The sequence below is a fragment of the Sorex araneus genome, chromosome 9 (assembly GCF_027595985.1).
Source record: "Sorex araneus isolate mSorAra2 chromosome 9, mSorAra2.pri, whole genome shotgun sequence".
In the NCBI taxonomy this organism is placed as follows: domain Eukaryota; kingdom Metazoa; phylum Chordata; class Mammalia; order Eulipotyphla; family Soricidae; genus Sorex; species Sorex araneus.
The window spans coordinates 4224304-4236846 of NC_073310.1; the positions used below are offsets into that span (position 1 = coordinate 4224304).

The window sequence follows — 12543 nt, forward strand, 5'->3', positions numbered from 1 at the left end:
CCCGGCGGAGCGGGGAGAGAAACCCGGGCCAGCTCCTGCACTCCGCCCGGTGCCCAGGCCGGGCCGTTCTGGGGGAGACGCGACCTCACTGCCCGCTCTGCGCCCAGGATGCTCCTTTCCTGGCCTGAGCTGGGGCTGCCCCCAGCGGGCGGGAGCCGCCCCCCGGGGGGTATCGGTGAGCTGCCCGCGCTGAGCACCTGGCTGATGGGAATGCCCAGGGTGAGCGTGGCAGCTTCGTCCTCGGCTCCCCGGGGCCGCGTCTCTGCCCTCCCCGCCCGGCCGGCCCCGCAGGCACCGCCACCGGCCAGCGCGGGGCTCTGTGAGCTGATGGCTGTGGCCGCTCGTGCGTCCTGGGCGACAGACCCCTCAGCCCGTTTCATTTCTGGATGAGTCTGTAGGAAAGAGGTGGGGGGGCGGGGGCAGCTCCCTGGGGGATATTTTGGGCCCCACCAGGCTCTGCACTCGGGAAAGGTCCCTCGTGGGGCTCAGGGGGCATTAGATTGGGGTCGGCCACCTGCGCAGCTCGTACCGTCTCCCCGGCCCCTGTGCTCAGGGTCACTCAGTTATTGGGGGCTGCACCCCGCGAACTGAATGGGGTGAAGACGACTGTGCAGACTCAGATCGAGGACGGCGTTGGTGGCCTTCATCGGTTTCCTCGTGTTTTCTTGACTCCCGGGGCTCGGGCTGGGAACGTTCAGGCTTGGCGGGAACTCGACAGCTCGCTCACTGTCCACTCCGTCGGCTGGGCGCGGAGTGTCCTTCTCTGGGCTCCCGCGGGCGTCGGGGCGGGGTGCCAGCGCGAGGGCTCCGAGAAGCAAGGGGCAGCGTCGGCATTTGGTGACCCAGGGTTGTCTCGCCCCTGTGCGCGGCCCCCGAAGCCGCCTCGGAGGCCAGCCAGGTCCAGAGGGAGCCCCTGGGCCCCACCGCTCGGGGGCCAGAGTCAGGACCTTCTTGGGGAGCTGCAGGGCAGCCGTCTTGAGAGGCACCATCTGCTGTGGGGAACGCTGGTGCCCCAGGTGTGCGTCTGTGGAGAAGTGGGCACCATGGGAAGTTGCAGGTGTGACAGGAAGTAGCAGGTGCAACATGAAGTTGTGTGACAGGAAGCTGCAGGTGCAACAGGAAGTTGCAGTGTGACAGGAAGTAAAGGTGCCACAAGAAATTGTGTGTGGCAGGAAGTTGCAGGTGCGACATGAAGTGTGACAAGAAGCTGCAGGTGCACCAAGAAGTTGCAGTGTGACAGGAATTTACAGGTGCGACAGGAAGTTGTGGGTGCACAGGAAGTTGTGTGATAGGAAGCTGCAGATGCAACAGGAAGTAGCAGGTGTGACAGGAAGTAGCAGGTGCCACAGGAAGTAGCAGGTGCCACAGGAAGTTGTGTGTGGCAGGAAGTTGCAGGTGCAACACGAAGTGTGACAGGAAGCTGCAGGTGCACCAAGAAGTTGCAGTGTGACAGGAATTGGCGACAGGAAGTTGTGGGTGCACAGGAAGTTGTGTGATAGGAAGCTGCAGATGCAACAGGAAGTAGCAGGTGTGACAGGAAGTAGCAGGTGCCACAGGAAGTAGCAGGTGCCACAGGAAGTTGTGTGTGGCAGGAAGTTGCAGGTGTGACAGGAAGTAACAGGTGCAACAGGGAGCTGCAGGTGTGACAGGAAGTCGCAGTGTCACAGGAATTTGCAGGTGCGATAGGAAGTTGTGGTGCGACAGGAAATCGGGGGTGTAGCAGGTGCCACAGGAAGTTGTGTGACGGGAATTTTCGGGTATGACAGGAAGCTGTGGGTGCAACCGGAAGTTGCGGTGTGACAGGAAGTTGCGGGTGCCACAGGAGGCTGCAGGCCGAGAGAGAGGGCGCGGACAGGAAGTAGTGGAGTGGGAGCAGCCGTGACAGGAAGTAGCTGAGAAAGGACGAAGCCGTGGCAGGACATGGCGTGAGGGGAAGGGCGGGGACAGAAATGGCCGTCTGAGGGGCGCAGATGAGTGCCAGAGTCTGTCACCACAGATGCGGGCAGCTGTGCCCTCACTTTCCAGACTCTCTCCTCCTCAGTGACCACGTCCGGCCACCAACCCTCCTCCCCGTGGGCCTCGCTCGCCTCCTCAGCCGCCTCCGTCGTCCGCGGCTCTGGGGGGCTCTGGGACGCCCACCGGCGACTCCCACCTCCAGAGCCTGGAAGCACTCCAGCTACCGCACTTTCCTTCCAATCAAAGCAGCTAATTAACATTATTCTTTAATTATTGCCTTTATCAACAAGGGGTCTGATTTGTACCAGCAGGATAGTTGCTTTCCCTGAAACTACCCAAGTGAATGCTTCAGTTCCTGGCGCTTTTGAAATGAATTTGATGTCATCCGCCCCGAGTCGCTTAATGGGAACGCCTGGGTAATGAGTGAGCGCGGCTCCGTTAGCAGCCCTGCAAGCATGTAATTTGGCCCCTCAGGCAACAGCACTTTTGAAATCTCTGGATAGTTTTGAACTCTCTGTTCTTAATTAAATATGCAATTTTTCACGGTAACCAGGTTAATTCTTTTGTGTTGTGTTGTAATACTGTTAGGAATTTTCATAGTTCTTATTAAACATTATTCAGGCATTGTGAATTCCATAATTAAAAAAAATGAAAAGAACAAAGCTTGATTCACTCCTTTCTGTTCCCTGGCTAATTTATCAAATGAATTTTGCAAATTTTTCTTTCTGTCCCCAGACAGTGTGGCAAGTGTTTTAAAGGGGAAGGATTTAATTGCCCTGTAGGGATTGGCTGGTTATGAAGGATTTGGCTGTTTGATTAGTAAACCCAGTTGGGAATGGTCTAATGCTCCATGATCTTAAAAATTGTCTGATTGTGCCCTCTCCAAGGAGGCCTCTCTCTTCGTTATGTAGAACATCAACTTCACACGAGTGCGGTTATTAGGGGAGTGGGGAAGGGGAGAGGGAAAGATCTGACTTTATTTTAAATTGGGGATCTTGGGAGATTCTCCCCCGCACCCCCGAGTCCCCGGCTGGGGGAGAAGCGGGAGGCGGCGGGGAGCGAGAGCGGCCCTAAATCTCAGCTAGAGGAGAAGGCGGAGGGCGGAGGGCTTCCCGGGGCAGGAGGCTTCCTTCTCTGGCTCTAGCTGGGCCCGGAAGGAAGTGCAGACCCCACTGAGCTCCAGGGCTGCAGAGCAGGCGGTGCCCTCGCACCCGGGAACGTTTCTATAGGCCGAGGGCTGGCCCCCCCCCCCCGTCCCCCAGCGAGCATGCTAGGCCTTCCCTGAGGGGAGTCGACTGACCCCTGGCTGGTTCCCAGACCTTGTTTCCAGTCCATGTCACGCCTCAGTTTTCTCCATCAGCAAAATGGGTGTGTTACTTCCAACGTCAGAAAGAAGGGCTGGGCCAGCCCGCCCCGCCGGGCCCTGCGGCCGGAGTGGAACCGGAGTGCACTTTGGACGGGGAAAGCTCGGCAGAGTGGGGAGTGGGTGATGACTGGGCAGGCTGGGGGCCAGTGGGTCCCTGGCTGGGCACAGAGAGGACGGGGCCTTTGTGCCCGCCCACCCCGACATTGCTCTCTCTGCGGCTTCTCCTTCCAGAATGTTCCCGGCTGCAGCAGCAAGAGCTCAGGGGAGCAGGTTTCCTAGGGGAGCCGGAGCCGGAGTTAGATGCAAATTCCTTTAAGACGTCAAAGTCGAGGAGCAAAGACAGACACGGGCCGGGCTGGCACACAGCGCAACCTCCGCCTCGGGCCAGGTGATGCTCGGGGCTGGGCCTGGCGGGGGCGGCAGCTGGTTGCAGGGCTAGACCCGCGCTCAGCCCTCGGGGCTGACTCCTTGAACCCTTGGTACTGGAGGCCGGGGAGTCTACTCCCCATTTCTCAGCTGGGCAAAGCGGGTCCGAGAGGGCTTTGAACCCCTGGTCTTCGGCGGGTTTCTTGGCTCTCCGGGCCTGACGTCGGTGCCTGTGGCACTGTCCCCACTCGCCCCCAGGCTGTGGGCCTGAGCGCCATCTCAGAGGAACGTTCTGGAAAGCCGGGGCTGGGTCACCGCCCGCTCTCTGCAGCTCTCTGTCGCTCAGAGCCGAGCCCCGCGGCTGGCGTGGCCCCCGCTGGCAGCCCCCCGCTCTTTCCCGCTGCCCCCTGCTGCCTGCCCGCACCCCTGCTGCCGCTCGAGGACAGGACTCCCCCCTTCCCTCCTGCCCCGGGTAAGAGGCCTCCTGCGCCCCTGGCTGGAGTCGGGGCGTCTCCAGGATGAAGTCACGGTTTGTTTGGGGCTGCACCCGCCGCGTGCTCAGGGAACCCCGCGGTGTCGGGGAGGGACCTGTGGCCTCTCCGTAGGAAAGCTGAGAGCAGCTCTCTGGAGACCTGCGAGTTTGCAGCGTGGGGAGGGGGCGTGGAGGGGGAGCACCTGCCGGGGCAGCTGTGGGGGTCAACAGTCGCGGGGGGCGGGGCTGGAACGATAGCACAGCGGGGAGGGCGTTTGCCTTGCACGCAGCCGACCCGGGTTCGATTCCCAGCATCCCATATGGTTCCCCGAGCACCGCCAGGGGTAATTCCTGAGTGCAGAGCCAGGAGTAACCCCTGTGCATTGCCGAGTGTGACCCAAAAAGAGAAAAAAAAAATAGAAAAAACCAGCTGTGGGTAACAGTTTGGGGAACAGCTGTTGGGGGGAACAGCTCAGGGGAACAGCTGTTGGGGGCAGCTGGGGGAACAGCCGTCTGGGGGGCGGTGGGGGGCAGTTCTCTGGGGCAGCTGTGCGGGGCCTGCAGCCGCCATGGCTCCTGGGAACTCCCCGGGGGTTCTGCCGAGGCCCTGCAGCTGGCACTGCGCTTGGTTCTCCCGGCCGCCCCCGAGGGGGTGCGGGGCTTTGGGAGGTTTCCCCGCCGGGACTGTGGGGTCCTGGCTCTGCCCGGGGAGTGTCCGCTTGGCCCCCGACATCTTCAGCCGCACACGTGCTCACGTGTCCACACGCATACACACGTGCGCCCACATGAGCCCAGGGGAGGGGCAGGGCCGTTTGGCTGAAGGTCCAGCCACCTGTTACTCCGATCAGACGTGTGCTTGGTGGCCAGGCCTGGGAGACGGCCTCAGGCTCAGGACAGATATTATCTGTCCTGACAGATACTGAAAGGGGCGTGTCTGCAGGCTGGGGGCCCCTTTGGACAAGGGGCATTTCCATAGTTACTCCTTTTTTTTTTTTTGCTTTTTGGGTCACACCCAGCAATGCTCAGGGGTTACTCCTGGCTCTGCACTCAGGAATTACTCCTGGCGGTGCTCAGGGGACCATATGGGATGCCGGGGATCGAACCCGGGTCGGCTGCATGCAAGGCAAACGCTCTCCCCACTGTGCTGTCGCTCCAGCCCCATAGTTACTCCTTTTACTTCAAACTGTTTTTTTGTTTGGGGGCCTCACCTGGCGGTTCTCTGCTCGGGAGTTTTTCCTGCAGTGCTCGGGGGTCCGTCTGGTATGCCGGGGGTGGAACCCGGGTTAGTGGCCTGCAAGGCCAGCGTGTGACTGGCCGTCCTATCTCCAGCCTCCTTTCCTTTGAACTTTTGACACTTAGTGTCCCACTTAGTGGGGAAATGTAGAATTTTTTTGGTGGGGACAGGCGCATCCGGTTGTGCTCAGGGCTTCCTCCTGAGCCCAGGGGCCACTCCTGCAGGGGCCATAGGAAGTGCCGGGGATCCCCTGGCCTGGCCGCTCACAAACCTCACCCACCGTACCATCGCACCGGCCTTCGGAAGTGTAGAAATATTGAAGAGCTTGGACACTCAAGAAAGCTTCCACCCTAAGGGATTTGGTCTGTATTTGTTATTTATGATGTAATAATTACTATTACATCCAAATTGGGCTGGAGCGATAGCCCAACGGGTAGGGCGTTCACCTTGCACGCGGCCGACTCTTGTTCGATTCCTCCGCCCCTCTCGGAGAGCCCGGCAAGCTACCGAGAGTATCTCGCCTGCACGGCAGAGCCTGGCAAGCTCCCCGTGGCGTTTTCAAGATGCCGAAAACAGTAACAACAAGTCACAGGATGGAGACGTGACTGGTGCCCGCTCAAGCAAATCGATGAGCAACGGGATGATGGTGACAGTGACAGTGACATCCAAATTAAAATAAAGCTGGGAACTGTTCTGGAACAACCCAACCAGACCAGACCATTTTCTTGGTGTATGTAACGTGCGTGTGGCCCTTTGCAGGAGATGAAGAGGATGAAGAAGGCCTCGCGGCAAAGCCGAGGAAAGCTGCAGGGCCCAGCCCAGCTGGGGGGCGGGGGAAGAGGCAGCGGGGGTGGGGGGCGGTCAGGCTCGGGGACCCCTTCCTCGCTGCGCTCTCCTCCACCAGGAGGGCTTACCCAGCACCCGCTAGTTTCCTGGCCCCGACCACCTGCCGGGGAGCCCGGGGATCAGTCTGGACATGCTCTGTGCCCCCGAGGCTCTGTTGGTCTTCGTGGTGTTTAGAAGTAAATTCCCTTAAGAGACCGATGTTAATCGAATAATCACACACATCTGAAATTGCAAAGCCTGCTCAGGGCTGTGGAGGAAACAAGCTCGGAATGATGAGCCTGTCTAGCCTGGAAGTCAAGAAAGGACTCTGGAGGTAGCCTGGTTGAGGACGGAATGTGGTGGGTCCGAACGAGGCTGGAGCGGCTGTGCAAAGGTCCTGGGGTCAGAGGATACAACCTCTGGCTTCGAGACGTGAATGAACCCTTTGCTCCTGGAGTACTGAGTGAGGGTGAAGACGTGGCTGTGTCTGGGACACAGGGGGCTCGGGGCTTGTGTGTGTGTGTGTGTGTAGGGGGGAGGGTGGTCTGTAGTGAGTGGGGGAGCAGGGTGGAGGCCTGGCAGGAAATGTGGAAGTATTTGAAGGCCAGGAGCCTGGGGTGGGAGAAATGGCTGAGCAAGTCGGTTCGTGCTGCCACCGCCTGGCTAGGGGCTGCTTGCAGGCGGACTCGCGGGCCAGCGGAGGGCAGGGCCAGCGCCGCTTCCCCGGGCAGATGGCCGGGGGGAGGAGGGAACTTCACCGAGCCCAAATATATGCTTCCTGCCTGCCACTCGCTGTCTACCTAGGGGCTTGCGAGGAGAGAAAGATCCAAAAGGAAGGGAAAGAAAAGGAAAAAGCCCTCACCCACTCTCACATTGCTCCAGGCACGCCGCCTGAGGGAACGCGGGTTTCGCTCCAATGTTTGTGCGCCTTTGCGTGTGTGAAACGCTTGCTAAGGCGCGGCCCCCTCCCCTGCCACACGGGAAGGGGGCACGGTGCCCTGCGCGCTCCGCTGCAGGCTGGCAGAGCCGCCGTCGCTGCCCTGCTCCTCCCCGCGCCTGCCCCGGGCCGGGGCCTCTCTGGGCTGTTTCCCGGCGTGCCCCACCCCCGGTGCCCGGTGGGCAGCCTCGAGCCCGGGACTTGGCGGCCGCCCCTGCGTAGCGATGCTCTCTCTGCGCCCCGCACGTCCTTATTAGCATCGTAATCGCTCCGAAATACGGATTCATTACCGCTCCCCGCCGCAGACCCAGGCGGCGGGGCTGAATGGTTCCGTACGAGCCACTCCGGGCTGTGGAGTAAATATTGCTCGTTCCGAGAAATTGGGGGGATGTGTGTTTACGCTGGCGACGAGCGGAGCAGCAGCCGAGGAGGTAGCGGGTGCCAGGCCTGGCGGGGCGGGGGGGGGGGCGCCGAGAGCACGGCACTCACCCCCCCCCCGCCCCCAGGAGGGCTCGGCTCTCCCCTGACTCGTCTTGGAAACGCTCGTCTGGGCCCAGAGGCTGGGACTGGCGGGGCCCTGCCCCGGGGCAGGGTGGAAATGCCCCCTCGCTCTGGCGCTGGTGGAAACGGACCTAGGAGGACCGGAAAAGCCCCCCCCCCCCGCCTTGGGAAGGCGCCATCAGCGGGGGCTGGGTCCCTCCGAGGAGGGTGGTGGGGGCAGAATGGGCCCCCTCTGTGCTTCCGGTCCTGGTCCTTGTTGGCCCGTCTCCCCGACCTGGGTGTAGCCTTTAACTGAGCACCTGGTGCAAGCAGTGGGCAGGAATCAGCACTCTGAGAGTTCTGGATACTCTGAGGGACGTGGGGCGGGGGAGGGGATCGAGGGGAAGAGAGAGGGAGATGAAACACTTGATTTGCTTGCAGGAGGCCCTGGTTCCATCCTCGAGCTCATCAAGGTCCCCTGGGTCCTTCAGAGAACACCCCCCCACCCCCCAGAACTGAGCCTGGAGTAGCCCTGGACACCACCAGCCACGGCCTGAAATAAAAATGTACAACCTCCCTTATGGGCCAGAGCGATAGCACAGCGGGGAGGGCGTTTGCCTTGCATGTGGCCGACCCGGGTTCAATCCCTGGCATCCCATTTGGTCCCCTGAGCACCGCCAGGAGTGATTCCTGAGTGCAGAGCCAGGAGTCAGCCCTGAGCATCGCTGGGTGTGACCCAAAAAGAAAAAAAAAAACCCACAACTCCCTGTTCTGACCTTTATGGCTTCACCTGGTTGTGAAGGAGAAGCGAGAGGCTCTTGAACCTTCTAGAAATGTCCTCCTGGCTCCCTCCGTCTTCGCCCTGCCAGCTCAGGCGTGCCACACTGACCCGAGGGTCACAGGGCGTGACGGGGCCGCCCTGGAAAGGCCCTGACCCCGGAACAGCTCCCTGCTGTCACCGTGGTGGCCCCGTCATCTCCGCCGTCTTCCCCTTCACCAGAGACGTTTCCCCGGCGGGGCGGGCCGGGCGTGGGCGCCGTCTGCTCCGCGTCCTTACCGTCCACTCACGACTGATCCGTTCCCGGGGATCGGGGTCTGGCACTGCTGTCGGTTTGTTGTGCCAGTGGGGCTGTGTGCGTTACTGAAGGTTCCCCCGTGCGGTGATGGTGCTTTGGGGTCTGCAGCTCCCGGGAACGGGTGGCCTGGGACACCCAGGGGTAGTCGCCTCTGTGGGCCAAAGGGGAGACCGAGGACCAGCGTTCTTGGCCTGGGGCCACCGCCCACCACACGCTGCCCCTACGCAGCCGATCAGTGTCCCCAGCACCGCCAGGAGGGTCCCTGAGTGCAGAGCCAGGGGTCGGCCTGAGCACTGCCGAGTGTGGCCCCCGGCTCCCAGCCCCCTCCTGATTAGGAAGCGAATGGCGGTGGCTGTGGATCAGAGTTGGTTCACTCTTGCGCGTGAGAAGTTTTGCCTTTGTTCTTGCCAAATGTCCAGGGTATATCTGAGAACGATTTTTTTTTATTTTTTTTGGGGGGGCTGGAGAGATAGCACAGCGGGTAGGGCGTTTGCCTCGCACGCATCCGACCCGGGTTCAAATCCCAGCATCCCATATGGTCCCCTGAGCACGGCCAGGGGTAACTCCTGAGTGCGGAGCCAGGAGTAACCCCTGTGCATCGCCAGGTGTGACCCGAAAAGCAAAAAAAATAATAATAATAAATAAATAAATTTGTTTTTGGGTGAGTGCCTATGTCTCTGTGGACACCAGCTTCTCCAATGGCAAGACGGGGTGACAGAGGCTGGTCGGAAGGACCAAATGGGGGTGGCATGGGGAGCTTGCGGGAAAAATCCACTCCCTGGCTGCCGGGCCCGGGCCCAGGGCAGGGCATGTGCCTCAGGCCTGGCATCCGCTCCCTGGGAGTTTTTCAGCTGGAAAGTCGTGTGTGTGTGTGTGTGTGTGTGTGTGTGTGTGTGTGAGAGAGAGAGAGAGAGAGAGAGAGAGAGAGAGAGAGAGAGGTAAGGTAGTTCGGCAGAGAAGCAGACGGGCGGCGAGGTGCGTGCTCAGGGGCAGCCCGGCCGAGCCCGCCCACCGGGAGAGGCTGAGCCATCGCGGGGCCACCCAGCTGGAGCATTGCGGAGGCTGCTTCCCCTCGCGCTGTCTGGTCTGGTTACAGGGCTCACCTTATGGGTGTGTGGGGGGGGGAGGGTAAGCACATGCATATATATTTATAGTTTTTTAAAAAAATATTTGGGGGCATTTGGGGGCCTCAGTAAGCAGTGCTGGGGCGACTCCAGAATCAGTGCTCAGGAGTCAGTGGTCCAAGTGTGCTTAGGGGGCCATGGGGTGTCAGGGGTTGAACAGGGTCCCCCCATTGGGGTCTTCTCTCAGCCCGTCACGTTATCTCTTCCACCCCAGATTGATTTTTCACTCCTAACGTCAGACCCACCCCCCACATGACTCTCTGTGGAAGGTTCTGGAGACTACTGGCCACGGTGTCCTGCCTAAGCAAATCCCTCTGAGGTGCACCTGGCACCCGTCCCCCTGCTCCGGGCCCGTGCTGGCTCGCCCCGCCGAGCAAGATGTGCCTTTCTGTTTGAAGAACACTCTGTGGAGGTCAAGGGGGCAGAGGGAGGGCCGGTGTCCTGCCGGGACACAGCCCCACGGGCGCCTGGGGCAGGGGGCGGGCCGGTGACCGGCCCTCAGCCACCCCGAGAGTCAGGGCCCCGTGGTGGTACATGTTTGTGCTGCAGACGCCCGAGAGGCTGGGGCCGACCTTGACCCTGTGGCTTGCCCTTGACCCCGCCGGCCTGGCGCTTTGGTCCACTTTCTCAGCACGCGGCCCAGAGCCCCCCACCCCCCAGCTGGGCCCTCCCTGCCGGCCCCTGCCTTGGATTTCTCTCTTGGGTTCGTCCCAGGGGTGGGCGTCCTCAAACCAAAATAGCGGAGGCAGCCCCGGCCATTCTGCCCTTTGAAGCTGCCCGTCGGCGGCATCACCCGGGTGTCTGCGGGCACGTGGGCAACAGCAGCTCCTTCCCAGAAAGCCCGTGGCCCAGACTCGGGGCTCCCCGGGGAGCCGGGAGCAGCTTCTTCTCCAGAGAGATCAAAGGCCGGAGGAGCAGCCGCCCCTCCTGTTCGTCCCCTGCAAGCCACCAAGGCCCAGGGCAGCGCTTGGGACCCTGCCCAGCACCTGGGACCCCGCCCACCCCAGCCCTGCAACCCCCCTTCCTGCTTCTGGTGCCCTCGGGCTGAGCTGGGGAGGGGGGAGGGGTGCAGGGCGCCCGGGCGAGGGTCTCTGCTCTCCCGTCCAGGCCAGACCCGCTTCCTTCTCCACCCGGGCAGTTCTGGTCCGCACACACCGGCTCGGAGACCCCGACTCACTCGTGCGCGGGTCTCTGTCATCAGCCCGGTCACCCCAGGACACGTCGGGGGAATTTATGTGCTGGTCTCGGTCCCTGCGTGTTGGGGCCCCCGTCACCGCTACCCCCAGGGCCGCCGCCCCTGCCCAGTCTCATGTCCCGTGTCAGCCTCTCGGCCTGCAGAGCGCGAGCCGCAGTGTCTGAGGGGGGAGAGGCGCAGGCCGGCAGGGGATGGACGGACCCGGCACCCGCCAGCAGCAGGGTTTGGGGTGGGGGCAGTGCTGGGCGGCCGGGGCGATTCCCTGCCCTGCAGAGAACCAGCGGTCGCCCCACTGAACAGGACCCATCCTGCTGGGTGACAGGGGTGGGGGGCCGGGCCCGGGGCTGGCTCACGCCCCCTCCCCGACAGCAGGGCTGTTGGCTCCTTCAGGGTGGACGAGCTCCCCCCCCACAGCCCTCACAGACCCATGCTGGGGTGACGCACTGCAGGGCCCGCAGAGTTTCGATGAATGAATCACCACGTTCGCGCTCGTCCTCTTTCTTCATTGAAAGAGTCAGACACGTTCAGTTTGGCAACTGTAGAGAACAAACGAGCACAGAGACGGGAGTCAAGACCGCCTGCTTCGGGGCGAGTCCTGAGCGCGGCCTCCTCGACTCCGCGGGCAGAGAGCAAGGGCCCACCCGGGCGCAGCAACGAGGCCTGCAGGGCGAGCACTCTGGCCATGGCAGAAACCTCAGGCGCCCCCCGCCCCCATGCCCCCCCCCACGGACCTCCAGGTCTCAAGGGTCACTCCTCCATTTGTGCACATGTGTGCACATGTGTGCGTGCATGCACAGATGTGTGTGTGTACAGGCATGTGTGAAATGGGGCACTGTACTTGGTATAAATCAAGGATTCTTTTTTTAAATTTTTGCTTCCCGGGTCACATCTGGCGATGCTCAGGGGTCCCTCCTGGCTCTGCACTCAGGAGTTATTCCTGGCGGTGCTCAGGAGACCATATGGGATGCCGGGGATCGAACCCATGTCGGCCACGTGCGAGGCAAACGCCCTTACCTGCTGGACTCTCGCTCCAAATCAGGGCGTCTGGGTCTTGGCACCGTTGCCTCTGGGGGCCGGAGGCTTCTGTGCCGAGTGGGGAGACTGGCTGAGGCTCTGAGGCCAGGAGCACCCCTCAGTTTGGACAACCCAAAGTGTCCCCAGGCTAGCCGGTGTCCCCTGAAGGACGGGCCTGCTGGCCTCCGGGCGGGAGCAGTGGAGTGGCCAGGTCGTGGGCCAGAGCGTGACTGCCCGGGAGATGCTCCCAGCGGCCATCAGGAGTGTCCCAGCTCACACTTGCCCTCCTACCCCCCCGCCCCAGCCATGCTCTGCGGAGGACATGCTCGAGTCTCGGGCCGGAGGGTGTGGGACTCGGACCGTGGTCTCTGCTCTCCGTCGGGCTTCGTCCACGGTCTCCCATCTGCGGGCAGACAGGGCACGGGTCCATCTGTCCGTGTCTCTGGAGCCTGACCTCTGTGGTCCGGGCTGCCCACACTGCCTGGCGGTGGCCTCTCC

At 61.9% G+C, this 12543-nt stretch overlaps 1 protein-coding gene across 5 annotated transcripts in view; it reads left to right on the top strand.

The window, feature by feature from the left end:
- The window catches only part of CUX2 (cut like homeobox 2), a 170254-nt gene that overhangs the window by 18442 nt on the left and 139269 nt on the right, over positions 1-12543 (top strand). The window contains exon 1 of one of the 5 annotated variants that reach the window (XM_055146592.1): positions 3572-3710. The exons of the other annotated variants lie outside the window; for them this stretch is intronic. The gene's annotated coding sequence lies outside the window, so the exon portion shown is untranslated. Of the gene's footprint in view, positions 1-3571; positions 3711-12543 lie in introns of those variants that run through there. 5 annotated transcript variants of the gene reach the window in all.